The 23,167-nt window shown below is 39.4% G+C and overlaps 1 long non-coding RNA gene across 1 annotated transcript in view; it reads right to left on the bottom strand.

The window, feature by feature from the left end:
• Positions 1-2,863: 2,863 nt before the first annotated feature.
• Positions 2,864-23,167, bottom strand: part of LOC147829972 (uncharacterized) — a 63,931-nt gene continuing 43,627 nt past the window's right edge. Inside the window, exons 2-4 of the long non-coding RNA XR_015445897.1 lie at positions 5,403-5,464; positions 4,206-4,506; positions 2,864-2,960 (exon numbers count right to left, since the gene is read on the bottom strand). This is a non-coding gene — a long non-coding RNA (uncharacterized LOC147829972). The remainder of the gene's footprint in view (positions 2,961-4,205; positions 4,507-5,402; positions 5,465-23,167) is intronic.

Genomic DNA, 23,167 nt, shown 5'->3' with positions numbered 1-23,167 from the left:
CTTTTATTAAAGTGGTAAGAAATACATCCCAGAGGTTCTACTATATGATTCATGTGTGGGTCTACACATTTTGGGCTCCGACACTGAGTTAGGAGCACAGCGGGGAATGAAGCATGGTTCTTGCCTTGAGGAACCTCTGATCTGGAGGCAGGAAAGTCAAGGGGGCCAGCATTCATGGTCAGTGTGCGGGGTCCACCAACTGAGGCACGTCAAAGATGCTGGGGGCTCCAGGGGGGAAGTCAGGGAGGAGTGCCCAGCTTAGCTGATGCTGTCCCAGGAAAGGCTTTGCAAGCCATCTTACCCTTTGAACCCAATGGACTTGGAGTACGAGGGGGACCAGGCATGGTTTTAGATAGCAGAAACTGCACCAAGGCTTGAAAGCACACAGGGCAATTGGAAACTACAAGGAATGAAATTTATTCATAGGGAAACCAGGTATCTTAGTTACTTTCTTATTTCTGGGAAGCAATACTGGACACTCACAACTTCAGGGAGGAGAGGTTTATTTTGACTGACAGTGTGTAGAGTTTTCAGTCTATAGTCAGCTGGCTCCAAGGAAAGGCAGCATGGCAGAAGAGAAATAGCTCATGGCATGACAGTGGGAAACAGAGAGAGATGGAGGGAGGAAGGAGAGAAATGGACCCTTCCAGGCCACGCCCCCAGCAAACCACCTCCCCCAATTGGGCTTTACCTCCCAACACCACATTTAGCTGTAAATTCTTCAGTAGACTAATTCACTCTTCAGTGGACCAGTCACTGATGATTGTGATGCCCCTATGATTCAATCACCTCCCAAAAGCCGCACCTATAAGGATAAGGCTTTGGGAGACATCTAGATAGTAACCATACCACCATGATGAGCACTTGCTTTCCACTAAGAAAATCCTGGCAGTCCAAGCTTACAGGAGGCAATGGCTATAACCCTCACCCACCTGCCTGTAGTAGAATAAGCAGGACCATGAATTACTTGCAGCTCCTCTCTTAGGATATAAGAGGTGGAGTCTGTTTTCCTACTCCTTGAATCGGGGGTGGCCTTGTGACTCTTCTGACCTGCAGAATGTTGCAGAAGTGACATTGCAAGACTTCCCTCAGCCTTGAGAGGTCTTACAGCTTCACTTCTGCCCTCTTGGAACAGGAGTCTCGCCATATTGGAAAGCCCAGACGTGCTCCCTTGAGAATAGGAGACCAGAGAGAGACCCCACACACCACACCTCCTAGCACCTCCTTCATAGATGAGCAGACCATCCTTAACACCCGGCCTCCAGCCACACTGCCCACTTATTGTGGCCCCAAAGTGACCCCGGGGAAGATAAGCAGAAGGACCATCTGATAGAAGCCAGCACAAATTACAAACTCAGGAGCCAGGGGATGGTCACTGTTTTACGCCACTCTGTCTAAGCTGGTTGGTTACACACTAGCTGACTGGCCCTCCTCTAAGTGCAGTTCACCAAAACTGGCACTGGGACAACAGGCTGTCCAGAGCATCATTGGAATTCTTGCTGTCTGGAGGGTAAATATACTCCGTATGCCTTGTGGAGAGGGATTCTGCTGGGGTTGTCTAAGTACTCTTCCCTCCAGAGTGCAAATTAGGAAGCTGACTTTTTCTAACTTCTATCTAACTATAAATGCACTGCTCTGATTGATGCGATATCAATATTCATTAATAATTCATAATATGGTCAGACTTTTTCACATGTAATCACAACTTCAAATCTCAGGAAATATTCCTGTAGAGTTGGAAAGCAGCTTTCCCCCCAGATTCTGACTTTGGGGGAAAAAAATGCAACCTGAATCTCCCAGCACAAAATTTGGGAAAAGTGTGTGGAAAAGTCAAAGTTGGCCACAGATGTCATTTTTCTCCCCCGTGCAGGATCCCCCTCCTGCAGAAGGGGCTTTCACGTGCACAGACCCCACTGTGGGACAGACAAGGAGAAGATAAAATGACCTGGCGTTCAGGGCCTCTCCCGCACAGGCTCGGTTCCATCTGGTGGGCTGTGGGGGAGGGGCGCCTAACCAGGCCCTTGAAACCAAGCTGATGTTATGAAATTCCCGGCATCTAAATTCCTGAACGCACATCAAAAGGGAAAGAGCCTTGTTGCCACACACTTGAACTCATTTTGAACCTGCAGGAATTCTCTGTAGCATAAAGCCAGGCCTTATTTTTGTTCCATAAATCTAAAGTTGTTTCTATCTTTCTTCTGTCACCACATCATACCAATCTGGCCAGATAGATTTTTATCAAATTGAGAGGATATGTTTGGGATGTGCTGACTTAAAGAAAGAAACTGGCTGTGGGGCTTGCCAGCAAGCAAGTCACTTTGAGAGGCCCTGAGGGGAGTAAAAATAAGACAAGAGAGACACTCAGAACCACCCATGGGAGACCTGGCGGGATTACAATGCAAGGGCCAGGGGAAGAAAAAAGCAGCCAAATGTGAGTGGAGCCACTCGGGGCTGTGGACCGCGGGCATCAACTCGGACGGAGTGCATCTCACCAAGCCCACCTGCCCCTCTCTCTGCCCAAGCAACCAGCAGGGAACTGACCTGGTGTGTGTTAACCCAGCCCAGGGGTCTTCCCGCCAACACGGGCAGCCAGGCAGACAATGAACAAGTGTGGGCGGTCCTGCTTGTTGATATCAAAGATAGATTCCAAGCTGATTGAAACCCAACAGGAAACAGCTCACTCTCTCTGCTAGGACACTTCCTCACAGTAAGGTAGGTCACAGCCACGAAAAAGCACCAGTGGCTCAGTGACAACTGGTCAATCAGATACCTGCCATGGACCTCAGAAACCACTGGCTTCTGTACCACACACATGCAGGTGCACACACACAAATACACACATCGACACAAACAGAATACTTGCCTGATGTTCTCCACAGGTGATCAATAAACAGCAGCTGGATGAATGAAGGAATGAATGGATGGATGGATGGATGGATGAATGAATGTTGTCTGAAGAGCTGTGAAAGATTAGATGGGGAAGAAGAGATAGGTGGGAGGGATGGGGAAAGAGAAGTAAAAAGGAACCAGAAAAAAAATATATATATAAAAATTTATTAAAAAAAAAAAAAATATATATATATATATGAGCTCCCCATGATGGGTATCTTCATTATGTATCACAAATATATACTAAAAATATATAACAAAAAATTTTACAAGAGAAAAAAATATTAAAAGGAATTGTCTGACAGTACTCTTCATAGAAAGCCCAACCTTGTTAGCTGCCTTTTCCACTGAATGGCATCTTTACTTTCATTATTTAATAGAGCGTTGAACATTTCCAAGCCATATATATAGGATTAAAAATATAAAACTGTGACTATAAAAGGCAAGCATTATACTGCTTCTGTTATATTTTTTACAAGAACTGTTTACCTCCTCCTGTTTAATATTGGCAATACCACTGTTCCTGCAATGAATTGACAAAACAGTTCAATACACCTCATTTAGAACCATTATGGGGCATTTCATCAAAGATCTGGTTATGAATGTTTCCAAAGAAAGGATCAATGAGGTTTTTATTATGGTTGGGAGAGATTTCTTTAAGAAAAAAAAATCCCTATAAAATGAAGGTGACTGAAATAAAGTATGACCAGGGCAAAGGGTGCACTCCATTTTATTCCACTGGAGATAAACATAATTTTTTATTTTTACAATAGTCTACTCCCACACATATCATCCATGTAATTGTTTATGTTTCAAAACCCACTTGATAGCAGTTTTACAAGTGGCAGGGCAGAGGCAGGCTATTCTCAGGAGTGGGTGTTCTGGGACTGCTTTAAAGAGAAAAGGGCCTTGTAATTAGCACATGTGGGACATTAGAGACAAATCAGCCTTGGGGGACAAGGCTGGCCTGCAGCTCACCAAGCGCCTCTCTCTGAGATGTGTGAGACTTAGGTCCTGGTGCCCATGCCTCCTACACATGGCTCAAGGTTCTCCTTCGCTGTGGTCTTAATGAAAGAGCCCATGAAGCATGGTACACTTAATACCTTATTTGTATGTCCCTGTACATAAACTGCATTAATTTAGCCTTAACGTGGTTCTACTTAGTCCTTGATAGTTTTAGAATTTAGTTTTCATCAGGGAAAACAATAATTTGAAGGAGGCAGAATGAAATTTTCAAAAGTGTAGGTTTCTATGGTTTTCTCACTTTAGTTCAGCCATATTGATAAACTCATCTAGGTTTTGTCATTCATACAAACCTCAGAAGCATATAGCACAAGCACTTCAGAAAAAGCAAGCACTGTTTTCCTGTCATTGTAGGTCAAGGTTCTTTGGGTACAAGCCAGAAACAGATTGGATTTGGCAAGAAGTGGCTTATGGGAAAGACACAGGGATGGCTCCATGGAGAGGAGAGGAGAGAAGAAAGAGCAGGGACCTGGGCAGTACCACAGGCCTCCCCATCCTCCACTCCTCCAACCTTCAACCTCTCAGGATAGGGAATCTGATTGGCCCAGCTTTGGTCTAGAAGATCTGCTTGAACCAATCATGTGTAGTCAGGACCTGGGAAGGAAACCACGAATCATGAATTGGGTCGCTGAGGGTATCATGAGCTGCCCAGCCACCTCCCTCCACCCCTTACTCTACACTTGTCTCTTGTAAACATTCCACTCTTGACTTTGACTGTATCCTATCTGCCAACGATAGATAAGTTCTTATTTTTTTCCAAATAGGCTCAACAATAATAATGCCAGATGTTTGTACAGAGTTTTAGTTTTAAAACACTAAGCATACATCATTATTAATAACACATTCTTTTGGGGGGTATTAAAGCTGAGCTACACCCTCAGTCCTCCCACCCTTTTATTTTTGCTTTTGAGACAAATTCTTGTTAAATTGCCCAGACTGGGCTCAAACTTGAGGTCCTCTTGCTGAGGCCTTCCAGGGTGCTGGGATTACAGATGTGTGCCACTGTTCCTGACTACAGCACCTTTTTATAAGTGGCAAAAATGATCATTTACTAAACACTTATTTTCTATTAATAAATTACTACTTATTTTCTGCTCACAATGACCTGGGCTTTTGCTAAGTATTTTGAATAAATTATCTCTCAACCTCACAACATACTCGCAAGTTCATATTATTATCAAGTGTGTCCAATCCTATGAAGAACAGAGTAGAATAATAAATTCAAAACTTGAGTGCTATCTTAGACATAAGGCCAACAATGTTTGAGTGAATGTATTGATAAGAATAGTTCTAGTGTCTTGACTTAGACAAACTCAGTTTTAATTAATAGGTATATCAGGAGTAAATGTAGAGATAAACTCTGAGTTTCTTTCTATTTCATTTGTTTATTCACTTTGACAGGGAAGAGAGGGAAGTGAACTCATTTGGGTATAATCTGAATTGCTGTCACTAGGACACCCAAAAGCTAAGTGACTGAATCGCTCTCCTACCTGAGTGTGAGGACCAGGAGAGGTGGGCAGGTGGGGCTTCGAGCTATCACATTTCCCAGCAGCTGGAAGAAGGAAGAGGGAAGTTAAAGACGAGTAGCCTAGGTTTTAAGACCCAGATGTGTCTAATGTCACTTTAGCTTATATCATGTTGGCCCAAATTCCATCACAAGGCCACACTTAACTACAAGGGAAGCCGGGAAATACACTCTCTGGTTGAACGGACACCGCCCCACCTGAAACTTAGGGGGAAATGAGCCATTTCTGACACAGGAATATTTTTATGTGTTCTTTCTGTGAGTGACCAGAATTTGAAAAAATAAAACATTTACACATCTAGGTTTTCTGGTGACATTTATTCAGTCAGGGTGAAGTCAAGAGCAGACATCGTTTTCATGAAAAATAGTACACAAATATCTAACTTGGACAATGTCACCAAAAAAATACATTTTTACAAATCCTCTGCTGGGCCTTGCAGTCAAACTCTGCACAAATGAGAAGCGAGAAAGGTAAGCCTCCTTAGCTCCAGAGTGGACCATTTTATGACAGTAACAGTTGTCTTTCCTAACTTCTTATTCCTGAAGAGTTTTGCCCCATAAAAGCCAGTGCTGTGTATGAGATAAATAGCTGGATCGCTGATAGAAGCAGTGTGATTTTTACAGGCCCCAGCTCAGTCTCACCGCCTGGCAACGCAGCTGGTGGCTAAGAGAGGCTGTTAGTGAGACGCACTGACCAGTTGGTCTCTGCCTGGCCATAAACAAACACAGCCGGAATAATGGCTCATCAAAAGCAAATGGTAATGTTTGTTTGATTGTTTGATTGTTTCCTTTCCTTTTTAAGCAGAGATGGAAGAGCTGAATCTTATTCCTGACCATTCTGACCAACATAGTGGTCTCAGCAGCATGGAGCAGGTATCCATCCCTTGGGACTCGTCTGAATCCATAGAATGAGGGGCGGACCTTTGTCCATCTCCTCCCTGGAGGGGAGATTCAGGTAGAATCTTAGTGAAATATGTTCTGCTCTGTTCCACCTCATGGGCCTGAGACCAAAGAAAAACAATCTCTCGTCACAATGGCCACTTCAACCATTTGCTCAGAGCAAAAAAGAAAATGTGGCAAGCACAATTTTGCTAAAAATGTACCTTGAATGGGAGAGAGAAGCTGGTTGCAGTTGTTCAGTACCCTGGAATGATCTTCTCTGTTAGATATCTCAGCATGCACAGTTCTCAGCTCAGCTCTAAAATTCATTCATCCCGTGACCACTTACTTTTACCCGCTCTATATAGGCAGGACTAGGGATGAAGGATGGCAGGGAAAGGCATACACACACACACACACACACACACACACACACACACACCACCACCACCACGACCAGCACCACACACCAAGGCAAGAAGGCTATGCCAGCGTTAGGCATAAGGCCATGGGGACTCATAAATAATCCAGACCTGGGACGGATGGGAGGTACCCCCACAAGGAGAACATTGAGATTAGTCCCCACGAGCTTCTTCTCTCTCCCTGGCTCCCCAGGCTGGAGTGGCCTCTCCTTTTGCACAGTACTAGGTCTCTGTCTCATATGACACCAATCATGCATCCCTGCTTGACACTCTACAATGCCTTTCTTGCTCCCACAATGACATAGAGGATGCTAGGAGGCATAGGAACAAGTCTGAGTGTGACAAGGACACTAATAATATTTATTAAGCTCCTATTTAGCTCAGGCAATTTAGATATTGTTTCATTCTAATCGTTTTTTAAAATTCAATGAAGAAAATAATATCCCATTTTACAGATAAGAAAACTGAACCTTTAAAAAAATGAGGATGAAGAGTTAAGATTGGTTATCGCCAACTGCAAATACACTTTCTAAATATCACATTGCCTCTTTTTTTACCCTACAGTACAGAGAACAATTGCTCACTATATGTTAGTCAGGGAATCTTTCTGGTGAAATGTCAGTCTCACTGGGCCTTTCTGCATGGACCTTACTAAAATTAGTGACAAGAAAACCTACCACAGCTGACTTCTCCCTATAGAGACATCTGCCAGTGCAGGGCAAGAATAGAGAACACAGGGGCTGCTCTGGCAGAAGTCATTAAATAATGATTGCTTGGCAATAACTTTGATCTTAGCTCCACTGAAAAAATAATCATGGCAATTAAACACTCCAGAATAGTATGTCACCATGCTGTTGGTATGGTAAACGTGTGCTCTGTGCTTTCAGTTCTTCAGAAACCCACACCAATGAGGAAGAAGAAGGAGGAGGAAGAGGAGGAGAAGGAGCATGAAGAGGAGGGGGAGGTGTGTGGGAAGGAGAGGAGAAAGAAGAAAAACCAACATCATGATTATTAGAAGCGTTCGTCCCCACGTAATCAGATTTCTGAGTTGACTGGTAGACATATGATTTCATCTGGCTAGTTGCACTTATACCAAAAGCAAAGTTTCTTTTTACCAAATCCTATTTCCTATTGCTGGGACCTGGGGAAATATTACCTAGTATTATGGCTTGGTCTAGATGTCGCCCCAAAGGCTCATGTGGTCTTGATCTAGAGTGTGTGAAGCTGGACTTGATTCATGGTGCAATGCTAGGCTCAAGGGCACTAGGATTAAGGGTGTGAGTGCCACCTGCCCTAAGTAGTCTGAATAAGATAGAAGGGGCAGGGAGATGCTGTTAAGTCTCTCTTGTTGTCTTTGCTGCCTTGTGCACCCCATGTTGTTTCTCCTCTGAGATGCCTATCTGTCATCCCTGCCTTGGAGCCAGCCAATTGTAGACTGAAACCTCTACGAACTGTAAGCCAAATAAACCCCTTCCCCTCTAACTTTAGGTGTTGGGTATTTTGTCTCAGCAATGAGAAAAAAGTAACCAACACACCTAGTATTGCCTACTAGGTGTTCTTAAAAGAGAATCATGGATCTTGCATTCTAAACAAAAAGCAACTAGATACGTTTTTAGTTAGTATTAATATTCTAGCCACTGAGTTCCATATGGTTATTATAGAAATGATGTATATTATTAAAAATATAAACAACTTGGCCAAGACCCACACAATGTACACTTCTGCTACCACTGATGCTCAACAACCACAGTCATCCTAAGCGCACTGAGGATTTTGTGTCTCCACAAAATCTCAGGAGCCGTCCTCTGATGCTTTTTCTAAACGTTTTCTCAGCCCCAGAAAGGTTAGAATTTACATTAAATATTTGAAAAATGTTGTGATAGTCATACTTTTATTGGAATCCAGCTCATTTAATAAAATAAAGATCCTTAGCACATGCTAAGATTCAAGACCCTTCAAATGGTACAAGAGGAAACTAAAGTAGACTGAGAGATTGTTCTCAGAGAACAATACTGTCTATGTGGCCACAATAGCGGGTAGATTGAAGCAGCTAGGAAGAGAATGGCTACCTAGTAGTAACCTGGGTGAAAGAAGAGGTAGTTATTTCCTATTAGTATATTTCAATGTGACTGGAACCTTTCAACCCCAACTCTAATACACTTTCATACTTTCCCAGATGGAGCAAAGAGCAGAATCACGCCAGTTTTGTTTTCTTCAGGCCTAAACATTTTAGTTTCCTGCTTTATTGAACCCCAGAATCATAGAATTCATGAACCTCAGCAAGCACAATTTGTACTTGAAGACACTGAGGCAGAGAGCACCAAAGTGACAAACCCAAGTTTATAATCCTTTGGAAAAGCTAAGATAAGAAGCCAGCCCTTTGGACCAGGCTTTCTCAGTCTCAGAACTATCAACATTTTTGACCTCAGAGTTCTTTGTTGTGAATGGTTTGGTTGTGTCTTACTGTCTATTGCACAATAAATACCATGTCATACTAAGCCTGTTATAAGTGAATTGATTTCCAACTCTGAATATCTCTGTTCTACTTCTCTTTCCAGTGTCCTACCCCTGAGTCTGCACGATCTACATTAGAGCTCCACCATAGTCCCATCGGTAACCCTTTCCTCTCTTCTAGTAGCATTGGTTCCTTGATTAATGAGAGGAAGCTAACATTGTTGTGCTCTTCCCTTGTGCCAAGCATTGTGCCTTGGTTTTAACAGACTGCTTATTTAACATTTCAGCCTGGAAACAGGCATCATAATTCCCACTTACAATTGAGAAAACGGGGCTCAGAGAAATTTAAAATATTGCCCAAGAGCCCTCAGTGGGTGAATGAGTGAGTAAGTTAATAGCACAGCCACAATTTAAACCTCAGTCTGCCCGGATCTGAAACCTATTGCTCTTTTTGGAGAACTTTATATCCAAGCTTTGCCAAAAAAGCTCAGGACTCCAGAGGACCAACAGTCTACCTGAATTCTAGCTACTCATGAAACTAAACCAGAGGACAGCTGAGTAGCTGGGGTCCAAAGGGAAACCTCAGGACAGAAGCACACATACAGTAGGATTCAGGCTTTGGGTCAAGGCCAGGTAAGTGAGAGAAGGGTGAATTTGTTGGTGATGGAGAGGTTTCAAGGGGCTCTCCTGATCCAAACTATTAGGGTCTTATTTCTGCAGTAAATCTATCAAAAACATAAGTTTCTTCCTTCTGGAAGCCTTTGGCAACGTTAGAATGTCAAATATACTGAAACATGACTACTAATTAACTTCCATGGAAAAATATCTGGAAAAACTACACACATCACAAAGCAACAGGATTCTCAGAATAATCCTAGAAAAAGAGTTACTTTTTAGTTAAAACTTTCCAGTTCTTAAATATTTATTTTGCCCTTCATGCTTTATTATCTTTTGGCCAATGTCCATTTCAGTCTATTTATTTATTTATGAATGAACTGATTCCAAGCCCTGAACTCTCTTCTACTTCTGATTATAGTATTAATTGAAAATGTATGAATAATAAAAAACAGAAATCAATTGTTTAAGTTGGAAATGCTTATTTCTAACATCCTTTTGTTATTTTTAAATTTTGGCATTTTATTTCAACCAAAATAAAATACAATATACCCAGAGATATCTGCTATAGGTAAAGTTGCTATTATTTCATCCATAATAATGCCACCATTAACAAAAACCTAGAAACAACCTAGGTATCTATTATGGATTGAATCACATCCCCTAAAAAGATTATGTCGAAGTCCTGAAGTCCTCACCCTCAGCACCTCAGAATGTGATCTCCTTCAACACAGGGTGTTTTCAGATATCATCAGGATGAGGTCTTTATGGTGGCCTTTAATCCAGAATGAGGGCCGGGGATTTAGCTCAGTGGTGCCACTGCCCGCCTCAAAAACGCAAGGCCCTGAGTTCTATCCTCAGTACCAAAAAAAAAAAAAAAAAAAAAAAAGGATCTTAATCCAGAATGACTATATAAAAGAGAAACTTGAACATAACTCAGAAACACCCAGGGAAGAGTATGTGAAGAGACCCTGGAGAAAGCCATGTGAAGACTGAGGGTCAGAAAGATGTGTCTTCAGACCCCAGTAATACCAAAGATTGCTCACAAACCACCAGAACCTAAGAAGAAGCAAGGTGAGATTTTCCTTCAGCTTTTAAAAGGAAGATGGCTCTACCAGGGCCTTCACTTTGGATTTTTGGCCTCCAAGGCTAAAAGACAATACATTTTTATATTTTTAAGGTACTTTTATCAAAGCCTTCACATCTCTACTTGTAGCCTTTCTACTTCCAAGCTACATGAATAAAGTTATTGTCCAAGGGGAAAGACACAAGGAAGTTATGCAGTGGATCAACTTTGAATCTCAGAACCAAGTTTCTTTTTCTTTAGTGAGACATTGGTGTTGAAAGCCAGACTCAGTTGAGGGAGAGAGAAGTGTCTAAATAACAAATCACCCTGGTTAAAATATCAAACCTGAACCCCTGCCAACCAGATCATAGTTTCAGTTGAGGAAGATTCTTATTGGACAAGAAGAGGGGATGCTTGTTGACCAAGGGGAAAGAAGTCTGAAGGGAAGGCAACTATGCCTTTGAACTCTATGCTATTTGAACTCTGGAAGGAGCTTGGTCCCCCCAAACCAGAAGCCACCCCATCAAAGTGAGGACATGTGCCACCTGGATCCTGGAGGCTGGAACAGGGCCCAGAAGTTCTTGTATGTCCCCCACCACCAGGGCAGATGCAGATGGCAGCTGGGCCCAGAGTCAGACTCAAAGTAAGGAATGAAAGGGGAGGATGAGGCCAGGCCAGATGAGATGGTGTGGCACAGACTTGGAGAGCCTGCAGCACCAGCAAGAGTCAAGGTGAGGGGTACCAAGTCCCTAGTGGAGAGCTGCAGCCTTTCCGGAGCAGGCTGCAGGTGATCCCAGCTGAGGGCTTCAACCTCAGGTGTCAGCCACACCCACTGTGGGGCTGAGTGTCCCAACCCCAAGGTTAGTTCCTCAGGAAGCCAAAGACCAACAATTTCATAGCAGGAACTAATATGGACCCCAAGAAAATCTCTAAAAAGATCCCCATCTCTTTTCATCTCATCTCCCGCATATCCAGTTCCTCCTAAGACAGGAGCAGGGACAAGGCAGGCATGAATCAGAGCTCTTGTTATCCAATGCATCTGAGCAGCCATAAAGACCATTTCACTGATGGCATCAGACTGAGTTCGCAAAAACCTTGTGTTTAACTCTTTTTTTCACGCTTCCAAGATACAGATGGGGATTCATGAGGAAGATCAAATTTGTTTTATAGAAACAAAAACCTATATTTTTGCATATGAGTACATTATGAGAAAATGTGTGATGCTACAACATGAGGATGTAGGCTAAAAGGAAACATCCATAATGAAAATAATTTACTTTTGTTTTTTACATCATTTTAAAAAAGAACATCTGTCCTAGTCCCAGTCACTAAAGAAGAAAACTCTATAGCAGATTTACAATGAGACCGTCCAAATTCTAGGCAAGTAAACATCTTTCCAGCCAAAGCCTGGTTCCCATATAAAAACTTTAATAAAGTTAAAGAGACCAAAACAAAACTGTTTTCACTCCTCAAAACTGTTTTCATCCAGTTTTCTGGAATGACTGAGAGAAAAATCAACAGAGAAGTACAAAAGGCTCAGAAAATCTTCCCCACACTCCTCCACTGATAGTCTGCAGCTAGCACTTGGGAACACCAGCCTTTCTCCATTGACCAGAGCTGCTGTGCTCCAAAGAGCCCAGAGATCTTAGCCCAGTCCCACCCCATATCTGTGACCCCTTTTCCCTTCACACTTCTCAGAGCTCATGTGGTGTCTCCCAAAAGTAATTCAAAACTTTATGTGAAAGAACATTAATGTCTGCATGGTTTGGTTTTCTTACTTCTCTTATTGCAAAGGAAGGCCAGCTGCCCCTTTCAGTTGCCTGAGAACGTGGTCAGGCTCACAAATGGGGCATGCCCAGGGCATGTGTTTTGAAGGGTGAGATGAGGGGCAGGGCAGGTGCCAGGAGTCCTAGCAGCAGGAACTCATTCCATTGGTCTTCAAGATGCCTCTGCTTTCAAGAATGGTCTCTTACTATGATCCCCTGATTGGAAGAAGTGATACGTTCACTCTTTGTCAGTTACCATTCACCCAGAATTGACCAACAAGGTGCACACAAGGCCTAGGAGGGCAGGAACCATGGCATGGCCTGGAAGGTAGCAGAAGCACTCAGCAGATAGGGAAGGGTACAAAAAGCAATCTGGGTATGATCCCCTCACACTAAACAAGTAATTATAAAAACAACAGTTAGCCTTTAAATGGCCACTCTGGGCTGGGCACCTTAACACTGTACCACATTTAAGTCTCATAGCAATCCTTTGAGGTGTTATAGTAACCAGTGTGCAGATGATTAAAATGAGATTCAGAGGATACAAGTAATTTACCCAAATTTATGCAAATTATTGAGCTGCAAGTTGGAACTCAAGCCTATAAGCCCTCTGACTCTGAAACCCACACTCTCCCGTGTTCTCTGTACATGTGTTCGTGTGTGAGTCTGTATATGTATACACCAACACTATCAGGTACTAGATAATATTGGCAGAGGGTAACCGGAAGGTATTTCTAAAAGCACTAAAAATGGTTTCAGCACTTCTTTTTAAATTGTAGGAAGTCATCTTAAGAAAATCAAAATATGCACAAAGATTTTCTCTATAAGATTATTTACTAAAAGATTTAGTTAGAAGGCAAAGTAATCTAACACTCAACCCTGGAGGGTTACTTAAAAAATAGATGTTATTTCTATGCATTAAAATACTATGTAACCATTAAAAGCTTACAGAAAGAAACGGAATGACATGAAAGAACAGCTCATAATATGCTGCTAAAATTTATCAGTTTGCTTTAAGCATGTGTTATGGTAACTTCTATTTCATAACGAATTATTTCAATTACTCCATTTTGCTTTTCTCAAAAAATGGGTAAGTCAGGTACTCAAGAGGGGCTCACCTAGGCAGTTCTTGTAACAAGGTCTTTCAGGTGATTGCAATAAGATGGAGAGAAACAATTACCATGTGCAAGACCCTGCATTCCATCTCCAGCACTACACAAAAAAATAATAAACTAAGATGAAAACTGGGCTACTGTCATCTGCAGGCCCTTCTGGGTTGGAGACCCAAGATGGCTGCCAGCAGGAAGTTGAGCTTGGGCTGTTGACTACAGTGCCTACATGTAGCCTTTTCTTACAGTATGGACACTTTTATAGGATGGAGGCTTCAGGCAGTTCAATTTGCATGGTGACTTGGGGTTCCAATGTGAGAATAAGGGAGAACAAGGCAGAAACTGAGCCCCATTTTCTGACTACCCTTTGAAGTCCCATAGAATCACTTGGGCCACATTCTATTGGTAATAAGCAAGTCACAAATCTGACCAGATACAAGAAGACATAGAAAGCAATGTCAAAACTATTTTCTTTGAAGCTGTCTTAGCATGTCACTAAAGAATTTACCCAATATAGCTGCGTTTTTATTAAGTAGACATGTGGCCAGGGGGGAAAATATTGTAAAGAGATGAATAAAATACTGAGCAATTTTCTCTGGAATTTGGAGAAGTTTTCTTTTCATCTTTTTTACCTAATAATTTTTTTACTGAATCTATAATAATTTTATGATAAGAAACAATTGAAATAAAAATATTTAATTTCTAATGTTTGGAAAGAACATTTATATAATATTTTACCTCCATATTATGTACTAGTTAGGCAATTTCTATCACATACTTATCACCCAAAATCACCACAAAGCAATCTGCCTCACCCTCAGGTACAAATTACACATGAATTTATTCTTGTTTTCTATCATATCCATGTCAATAAATCTCCTCAATGTCTTAGACCACCCGTTACCTGCCATGACTAGCAATCTCTCATAAGCTGGGAACAGAGTCAGTGTGGGACGCAACCACAGCCCAGGCCTTCTCAGACAGCATGCTCATGAAAGCCCACAGGCTCACAAGCCTGCAGTCACACTCCTCTGAATATAGAAAGTTCTTGGCAGCTGGTGGTACTTTTTTTCTCTCACAGAAAGTAAAAAGAGACCTCAAGCTGATCAGTAATTTCAGCTTTTGAGAATGTTACTCTGGGAAAAAGAAAAGAAAGCCAGCTTAGTTTTCTAAGTGCACCAAAGTGGGCTCTCTCTCAATCAAATGAGTAAACCACAATTTAGATGATCTATTCATTTAGGCTGACTTCAATGCCAATAACAATGGCTACAGACAGAAGGAACAGATGTCTTCTACTTAGTGGGTGGGGGTATATGCTAAACCAAAATATTCACAAAAGTCTCAGGGGCTAGGCCATATTAATGACCCTCTTTTTCTTTCCTCCTCCCCTGAAAACACTATTAAAAACTAAGGTCACCAGCTGTTGCATGCCATCAAGAACTAAAGAATTTATGGCAAGAGTCCTATTTAATTACAGCTCATGAAACTGATCCTATGGTTTTGCAGACCTTATATATAAATATTATTTATATCCCTAACTTTCAGGGAAGCAAGGTCTATTTCACAGCCTTGCCAGAGGTCAGGGATCTGCCCCTGATGTTAAACATAAAAGGTGTTGTATAACATAGCTAAACAGATTACGGGCTGGTTTGCAGACATGGTTTTCTTCTCCACAAAACTAGAGCTCTCCTTCTCTGACAATGGAGAAAGAACTCCATTCAATCCACATTGCCTTAAAGACAAGAGTACCTGTCTGAAGAATGTGTACATAATTCAGAATGCCATGGGGAGCCATTGAGGACTTACTAAGCAAGGAATAACAGGATCTAAACTGTACCTTAGGGGGATTAAAGCTGAAATAGTAAAATGAAAAACAAAACTACATGAATTGAAAACCTGATTCTTTGAAAAATTAAAAAAAACAAGAAAACAGATATATCCCACCCAAGCTTGATTAAGGGGGAAAAAAGAGCTACACAGTAAAATTAGGAATAAAATAAGGGTACAATTACAAGTTTTAGAGAGGCCAAAAATATTACATATAACTTACGTGACACGTTTGAAACCCAAAAGAAACAGATGATTTCCTAGAAAAACAAAATTTTTCAGATTCGATCCAAGAAGAAATAGAAGGTATGGATAGACCATGAACACAGAGGGATCATGGGAGACTACCTGTTGGTTGAATCTGAGATTCATTGGGTTGATGATTGCTTATAAAGGATAAGAAAGAGGTAAGAGGAAGGTAACGCTTAGTAATCTGGTTTAATTGAGTGAAAAGGCTGATTTTATGCTCAGGGTAATCATGAGAAGCTGATGAATTTAGGGGAAAGATAATGCATCAATTTAGAGGCATTTCTAAGGTATATCCACATGGAGATGTACATACAAGTGTCATAGCATAGTGGCCACCTACTATGTACACCCAGGGATTGATCAGGATGATATACATGTAAGCCAGAAGAAAATAAGTTATATTTACTTTTATTTCATCCTAATTTTCAATGTATGTGTCATTTTACAGTGTATAAAAGCAGTAGCATTGTACTAATATATTTTATGTCTCAATAACCTAAATACATGTGTAGAGAGGTGAATGCTCAAAAATATTTAGTAATATGAATGAGTAATCAAATGTGCATCCATACTTTAGAGCTATATTCATACAGTAGAATACTGTTTGTCAATGAAAAGGCATGCGTTCTAACACCCACAGCATGAGTAAATCTCAAAATCATTATGCTGAATGAAAAAAGTATGACACCAAAGAGCACATCTCATGATTCCATTTATGGAAACGCAAACTAGTCTACAGTGGGAAAAGTAGATCTATGGTAACCTGGGGCAAGGAACAGATAGAAGAATGTGTTGCAAAGAGAGATGAGGAATGTTTTGGGGATCAGAAAATGTTCTGTATCTTGATTATGAAAATTGCTTCCCAGCATATGAATCCTTCAAAACTCATTGAGTAGCACATTTTAAATGCATGCAACTTATTATATATAAATTATGCCTCAGTGCAGTTATTTTTTTAAAGTACAGAAGAAAAGGCTCCAGAACTTCTGTGTTCTTTAGCTGTAGATATAAAGAACACCAAAATCTCAGTCACTCACAACAATAAAGGCTAATTTCTCACTTGTGTTATGTTGGTGATGGGTCAGCAATGGCTCTGCTCCATGGGGGGCATTCATTTCAGCAGCCAGCCCACGTGCCTCACACACATGCAGAGATTCTACTGAGCCTGATCTTAAAATAGCAGACAGCTGAGAATTACTAGCCATGTGACAAGAGCCTACAACTGAAAAAAGGAGGCCAAAATAACAAGCAGAAAAAAGAGAACGTTAGAGAAAACAGAGATCTTGCAAGAAAGAAAAGGCTTTAAAAAAAACCACATACATGGAGGCAGAATTACAAATAGACAACCAATAGATGAAAAAATGTTCAACATCTCTAGCCACTAGAGAAATGCAAATTAAAACAATACTAAGATTCCATCTTACTCTGTAAAACCTGGCAATCATGAAGAAATCAAAAAACAACAAATACTGGCATGACTGTGGTGAAAAAGGAACACTCCTTCATGGTTGATGGGAATGTAAACTAGTAAAACCATTATGGAAATCAGTATGGAGAATTAGGAATTCCATATTACCCAGCTATCCTCCTTCTAGATATCTTCTGCAAAGAGCTTAAACATCATACTACAGTAATACACACATACCAATGTTTATAGCAGCACAATCTATAATAGTTAACTCCTGGAAGCAGCCTAGATACCCATAAACAGACAACTGGATAAAGAAAGTGATATGTGTATATATAATGGAATACTACTTGGCTATAAAGAATGACAAATTTGAGACATTTGTAGGAAAATTGATGCACCTGGAAAGCATAATGTTGAGTGAAATAAACAAGACCCACAAGCTTAAATACTGTATAGCAACTCTCATTTGAGTGAGGCAAAGTACAAACAAAGAGAATAATAAAGGATGGATAGAAGAGGACAAAGGGATGGATCTCCTGCAATAGGGAAGAGGACCAAGGGAACGAGGGCGAGGGGTGAGGAGGAGGGGAAGGGGAAATGAGAGGAATGAAGATGTGCCATGCATAGGAACCTAGTAACCCCAATGAATGTAAACAGTATATGCCATAACATGGGCTAAGATTAACGATATCAACAAAAATGAAAATTGGGTTAGGGGAACTGGAGGAGGAGGGAGAGGGGAGGAAAGGGAATTTTTTTAAAAAGAAGCCGTAGTATATACATGTAACCACTCCCCAAGATGATTGTAAACTACATGTACTACAAACTTGTACTAATAAAAAAAATTTAATAAAAGACATATGCTTTGCTTTAACATTTTTAAATGAGCCTCTCATCTCTAGTTAAATTTAAAATGTGATAGTAGAAATGGAAAAAACAATATAACAAATAAAATTAGACATTAGGGAAAATCAGAGTCAATAAGAAATGTGAAATGCAGTAAGAGAAACACAAGAAAATGTAGGTATACTATCGTGGAATTTCAGAACCTTGTGGTGAAAGTTCTCAGAACATTCCAGAGAGATAATACATCATCCTTAGGAAGGATCAGGCAATGGAACAGCATCTGAATTCTCAAAAGCAACAACAAAATCTAGAAGTCAGTGAAATAATCCCTTCAAAATTCTGAAGGAAGAGTATTTCCAACTTAGAATTCTGCAACCAGCCAAACTCTCATTTAAGTATGAGAGAAGAATAAAGACATTTTTTCAGACTAGCAATGTGTCAAATATTACTGCTCATGACCCTTTCTCAAGAAGTTCCTGGAACTTCCTGGTGTGTTCTAATGAAATAAATAATAAACCAAAAAGAGGAGACCTGGGCTCCAAGAAGCAAAGGAACAAACAGAAAAGAGAGTGGAGGATACCAGCTACATGGCAGACCTGCAAACGGTCTCTCTGGAACACATGAAGAGCTTTGCTTGCTTCTGGAAGATGTAAGCTATGCTTACTGTGTTTAAACACACTGCAAGAAGGTTTGTGTAATCGGGGGAAAGTCTGGATTGAGTTCAGGGATAAGTACACACACATTAAATAACAACAGTAATTTGCTAAAAATAAATGTCTACAAACTCCTGGAAAATCAAAATACTAGGGTGCTGAAGGTTATTATATTACACCCACATGGCCCAATTATTTAATTGAGTTATAATTATTTAATACAATCATAATTATTTCAACACAACACAAATGTTGACATCAAGTTACTATAGAAATATACAGAGTGGGGGAGGACACAGGAAGGACTTGCATATTACAGGAGGAAGATGAGTGGCAAAGCTTCATCTTCTAAATTAAAAGTTAATGTGACAGATAATATGTGATATTGGAAAATAAAAGTAGTGTTTGGGTAAATATACGAAGATAAATTCCAAGGGCTGGATATGGTGGCACATGCCTGTAATCCCCACACTCAGGAGGCTGAGGCAGGAGGATTGATGCAAGTTCAAGGCCAGCCTGAACTATATAGTGAGATTCTATCTCAAAAAAAAGAAAAGAAAAAGAAGGAGGAGGAGGAGGAGAAGGAGAAGAAGGAGAAGAAGAACTCCAAGAAGGAAGCACTGTGCTTCTTCTAAAGGAGAACAGAGACTCAAGAGGAAAAGAAATACAGAAACTATGCTGTAAATATGGGACCCAGAGAAAAGAGAAAGCAATTCTGCTAAGGATCTTGGGAAAGACTTCAGAGAAAAAATAGGGCAGAAAATGGGGAACTCTGTTGTCCACCCCACCCTTCTTTTCATAGCAGAACATACTTCCACATTCCATCCCAATACGAATTTTAGCTGAGTACATGGTCACTAGAGATTCTATTTCCCAGCTCCCCCTCCTGCTAATGAAGACCATGGCACTAAATTCAAATGGGGAAATGCAGTGCTGGTGACTTCTGGAAGGCTCTTCTCTTTTGCCTCTTGCAGCTTTTCCCGTGGTCTCAGGTGCAGGTGTTTGTACATGTGGACAAAGGCAAACCTTCCGGTGTTGGTAAAGCAAGAAAATAGAAAGCACTGTCCTGTGTGGCATAATGGAACATAGAAGCCTCCCCTAAGCCTATCTACCAGCACACACTTACATGAAATAGAAATAAACCATCCCCTTTGTTTTGATCACCATTAAATTGTTCTGTTAAAGCAGCCAAGCCAATATCCTAGGTAATTGAGGGATCCTATCTGGTAGGAGTCCATGGACAGGTGCAAGAGGAAGAAAGAGGCATGGGCCCCAGGAATAGAGACCATGGAGGCTGGAGAGGAGATGTCTGAGAAGGCTGAGTGAGAACTTGGAACTTGATAGTGAAGCCATGCTGTGCAATTTTCACTTTATCTTTTAAGAAGTGAGGCAATAGCAGAGTTTTCTTCTTAACAACAGTGCAAACTCTGTCGTTAAAATGCCCATATGATTATCTGAAAATACTCTGTAATCAAATTTATACATTTTAAAAACTACATACAAATATACTAGAAGCAAACTACACACAACAGCGGACAATATCTGCCATTGTGACAAATGTCCTAGTTGGAGCTAGTAGCTTTTCTTCTTTATCTAAACTGGTCTTCCCTATTCAAAATTATCATTTTAGGGTCTTGGGAAATAATTTCTTATTTAGTAGAGCACTTTGAATAGGAATTTCTAATGATAGTTATCTTCCCAGTATTTAAAAATCTCTTAGGAAAATACTCATACCTTATTAAGCAACATTTCTAAATATTCCATGATGCTGAATAGAAAGATTAACTAAGACTAATAAACCAATTGGAAAGGAATAAATATTTAATATGTAATAACTGCTAGTAGAAAGAATAGCCAGAAATAAGTGTAGAAAAAGAAACTAGGACCACTTCACATATGATAATACAGCTCATTCTAGCTGAGTTAAGATGTTAAATTTAGAAGCAAAAATAAAGGCCATAATTATCAGCCCAATAGTGGAACAAAGAAAACTTTATGGCAATTGAAAAACACCATTGACAAGATAGAGGAGATCATCTAAAGGAAATAATTTAAAATATCTCCTAATAGAAGACAAAAGAAGAAATGGAATAAGTAATTTGCATTGTACATGAATAAAGTGCTTATTATTTTTTAAACTGGATGTAAATTCATAAGGCCTTCTACTTTTTAACTAAATAAATTTATGAAAAGATAGAATACAGATGAGAAGAAATAAATAAAAGTCAAGGCTTAGAATTATATTCAGATTTCCTAATATTAAAAATGCAAATTGAAATAACTGTGACCTAGTTCATGCTATCATATTAGCAGAAGTGTTTTAAATTGCATGTGTTCTCATACCAGTAGCATTGTATATTACTAGCTTTTTTAAAGGACTACTTAAATTACAATAAAAGCTCTAAAATTGATCTATCTTTTTATATACTAACTCAAGTTGATTACCATATGTCCAGGAAAAAATACTTAAAAGAAAATACAATTACTTATATAAAGGTGTTTTGGTAGTTCCATTGTATGAGCTTTTTTTATTAAGCCACAAATGCTTTGTTAGATAAAATAAAAATTGCTAATTATAGTTTAAAATACTAAATGGAACTTAGCTTTTTTCCAGTATCATTTTATGCTTAGCAGTGAAATATAAGGAAATACTATATAATCAGAGCCCTATAAAAATTTTTAAATATACTAGTATGACAAATTCCAACAAAAGTAAAAATTTTATCTTAAAAAATTATTTACCACTATATACTTTAGAACTGTAAAAACAAAATGAAGCAATCAGAAACTCATAAACACAAACAGAACTGAAAGTAAAACAAAATGAACTGCGGGCCAGCAGACCCTGACTTCCAGTCTGAAAAGAGAGGCATGTTCTTATAAATGATAAGGATCAAGGATTCCTGATATTACAACAGTCTATGAGGGATTTTTTTTTAAAAAAACTAGATTTCACAAGAAACATTTCATTTAAAATAAAGCAAATTTTAGGCACAAAAGTGCTCTACATTCTGAGTTTGTCTTTTGGGCCTTAATGAAGGAACACCACTGTGAAATCAGCAGTGATTACCTTTCAATTATATGGCTCATTAATGAAAAAACACAAAGAAAACATGAATGACCTAAACAATACAACTGATAAATTATACAGCATAGTATGGCACTTTAGTGTAACTGAAAATAAGAATTTTAAGTATAGTTTTTCTATAACTGAAAGATAATATTCTGTGGTGAAGAAACCAAGAAATTGAAAAAAAAATTGCTTTATAGCTTCTGGATGACTGCTTTCTTATTTCAAAGTAACTGTTCAATTCAGAATGTAACTTCGCAACAGAACGTACTTTGCAACATTAGAATGATCTGATATCATGAAAATTAAACTGAAAAGTGCCCTCAAATGATCTTTTTATTTCATAAAATGATGTAAAAACCAGTATTTTATTATCTGATATTTTCTGGTTTTAAGATCTAGTATTATTTATTATGAGACTATCCCATCATGAATAAATTTATTCTCAACATCAACCATCTACAAGTAATATATGTATAACATTAAATCCCAACAATTGGGAAATGGTAAATAAATTTTGGTGTATTGCTCTTGCTATAGTCATATAGCCATTAAATAACACTGATATATGCAACATTGTAAGCAAAAATGTTTAAATGAGGCTCAAAATGTTAAGCAAAACATAAAATATTGTGTTTACTGACTATATGAAAAAACGTAGATCTCTTCACTGAAAAGAATCAGAAGACATATATGTAATGAACTGGAGTTTAACATTAAGGAGCTCTTTAAAGTTTTTTTCTGAAAATGTTGTAATAAACAATAAAAATTAAAAGATTATTTGGTAAAGTAGAAGAAAATATTCCTTCCACCTTGTAATTACCTCTAATCCCAGAGTAATAATTATGATGAGTGCTATTTATTGTACCTACTGTGTGCCAACAGTTTTGCCAAACTCCTTAAATAGTGTCTGGGTTGACCCTCATAGCTACCCTGAAAGTTGGATGCTGTCACCCCCCATTTTACAGATACAAATTGAGGCCCAAAGAGATTAAATAATTTACTAAGTATTGCACAACTAGTGTAGGCGAGAGCTTAAACTCGAATCTAATTCTACCTCCAAATTCTCTTATAAATTTTTTTCATTTGGATCAAAGTAACCCATGCTCACTGAGGAAAATATGGAAAGATACAAATATTACTGAAGAAAAAAATCTAAATTCTACCACCCAGAAGCAATCATTCGATATTGTCCCAAATATCCTTTCAATATTTTTCCAGCACATTTTTCTTCTCATAGTTAGACATATAGTCTACGTCTAACTTAATATCCTACAGTTTTGTTGAACATTACATCATACTCATAAGTTTTAATGGCAGCAAATATACAATTATATGGATATTCTATCCTTCACCAAGACAC

This window comes from Heterocephalus glaber, unplaced genomic scaffold (assembly GCF_053883595.1).
Source record: "Heterocephalus glaber isolate CG9 unplaced genomic scaffold, H.glaber_assembly_v1.0 deba00000347, whole genome shotgun sequence".
Taxonomy (NCBI): Eukaryota; Metazoa; Chordata; class Mammalia; order Rodentia; family Bathyergidae; genus Heterocephalus; species Heterocephalus glaber.
This window is presented reverse-complemented; position numbering and strand designations above follow the sequence as displayed.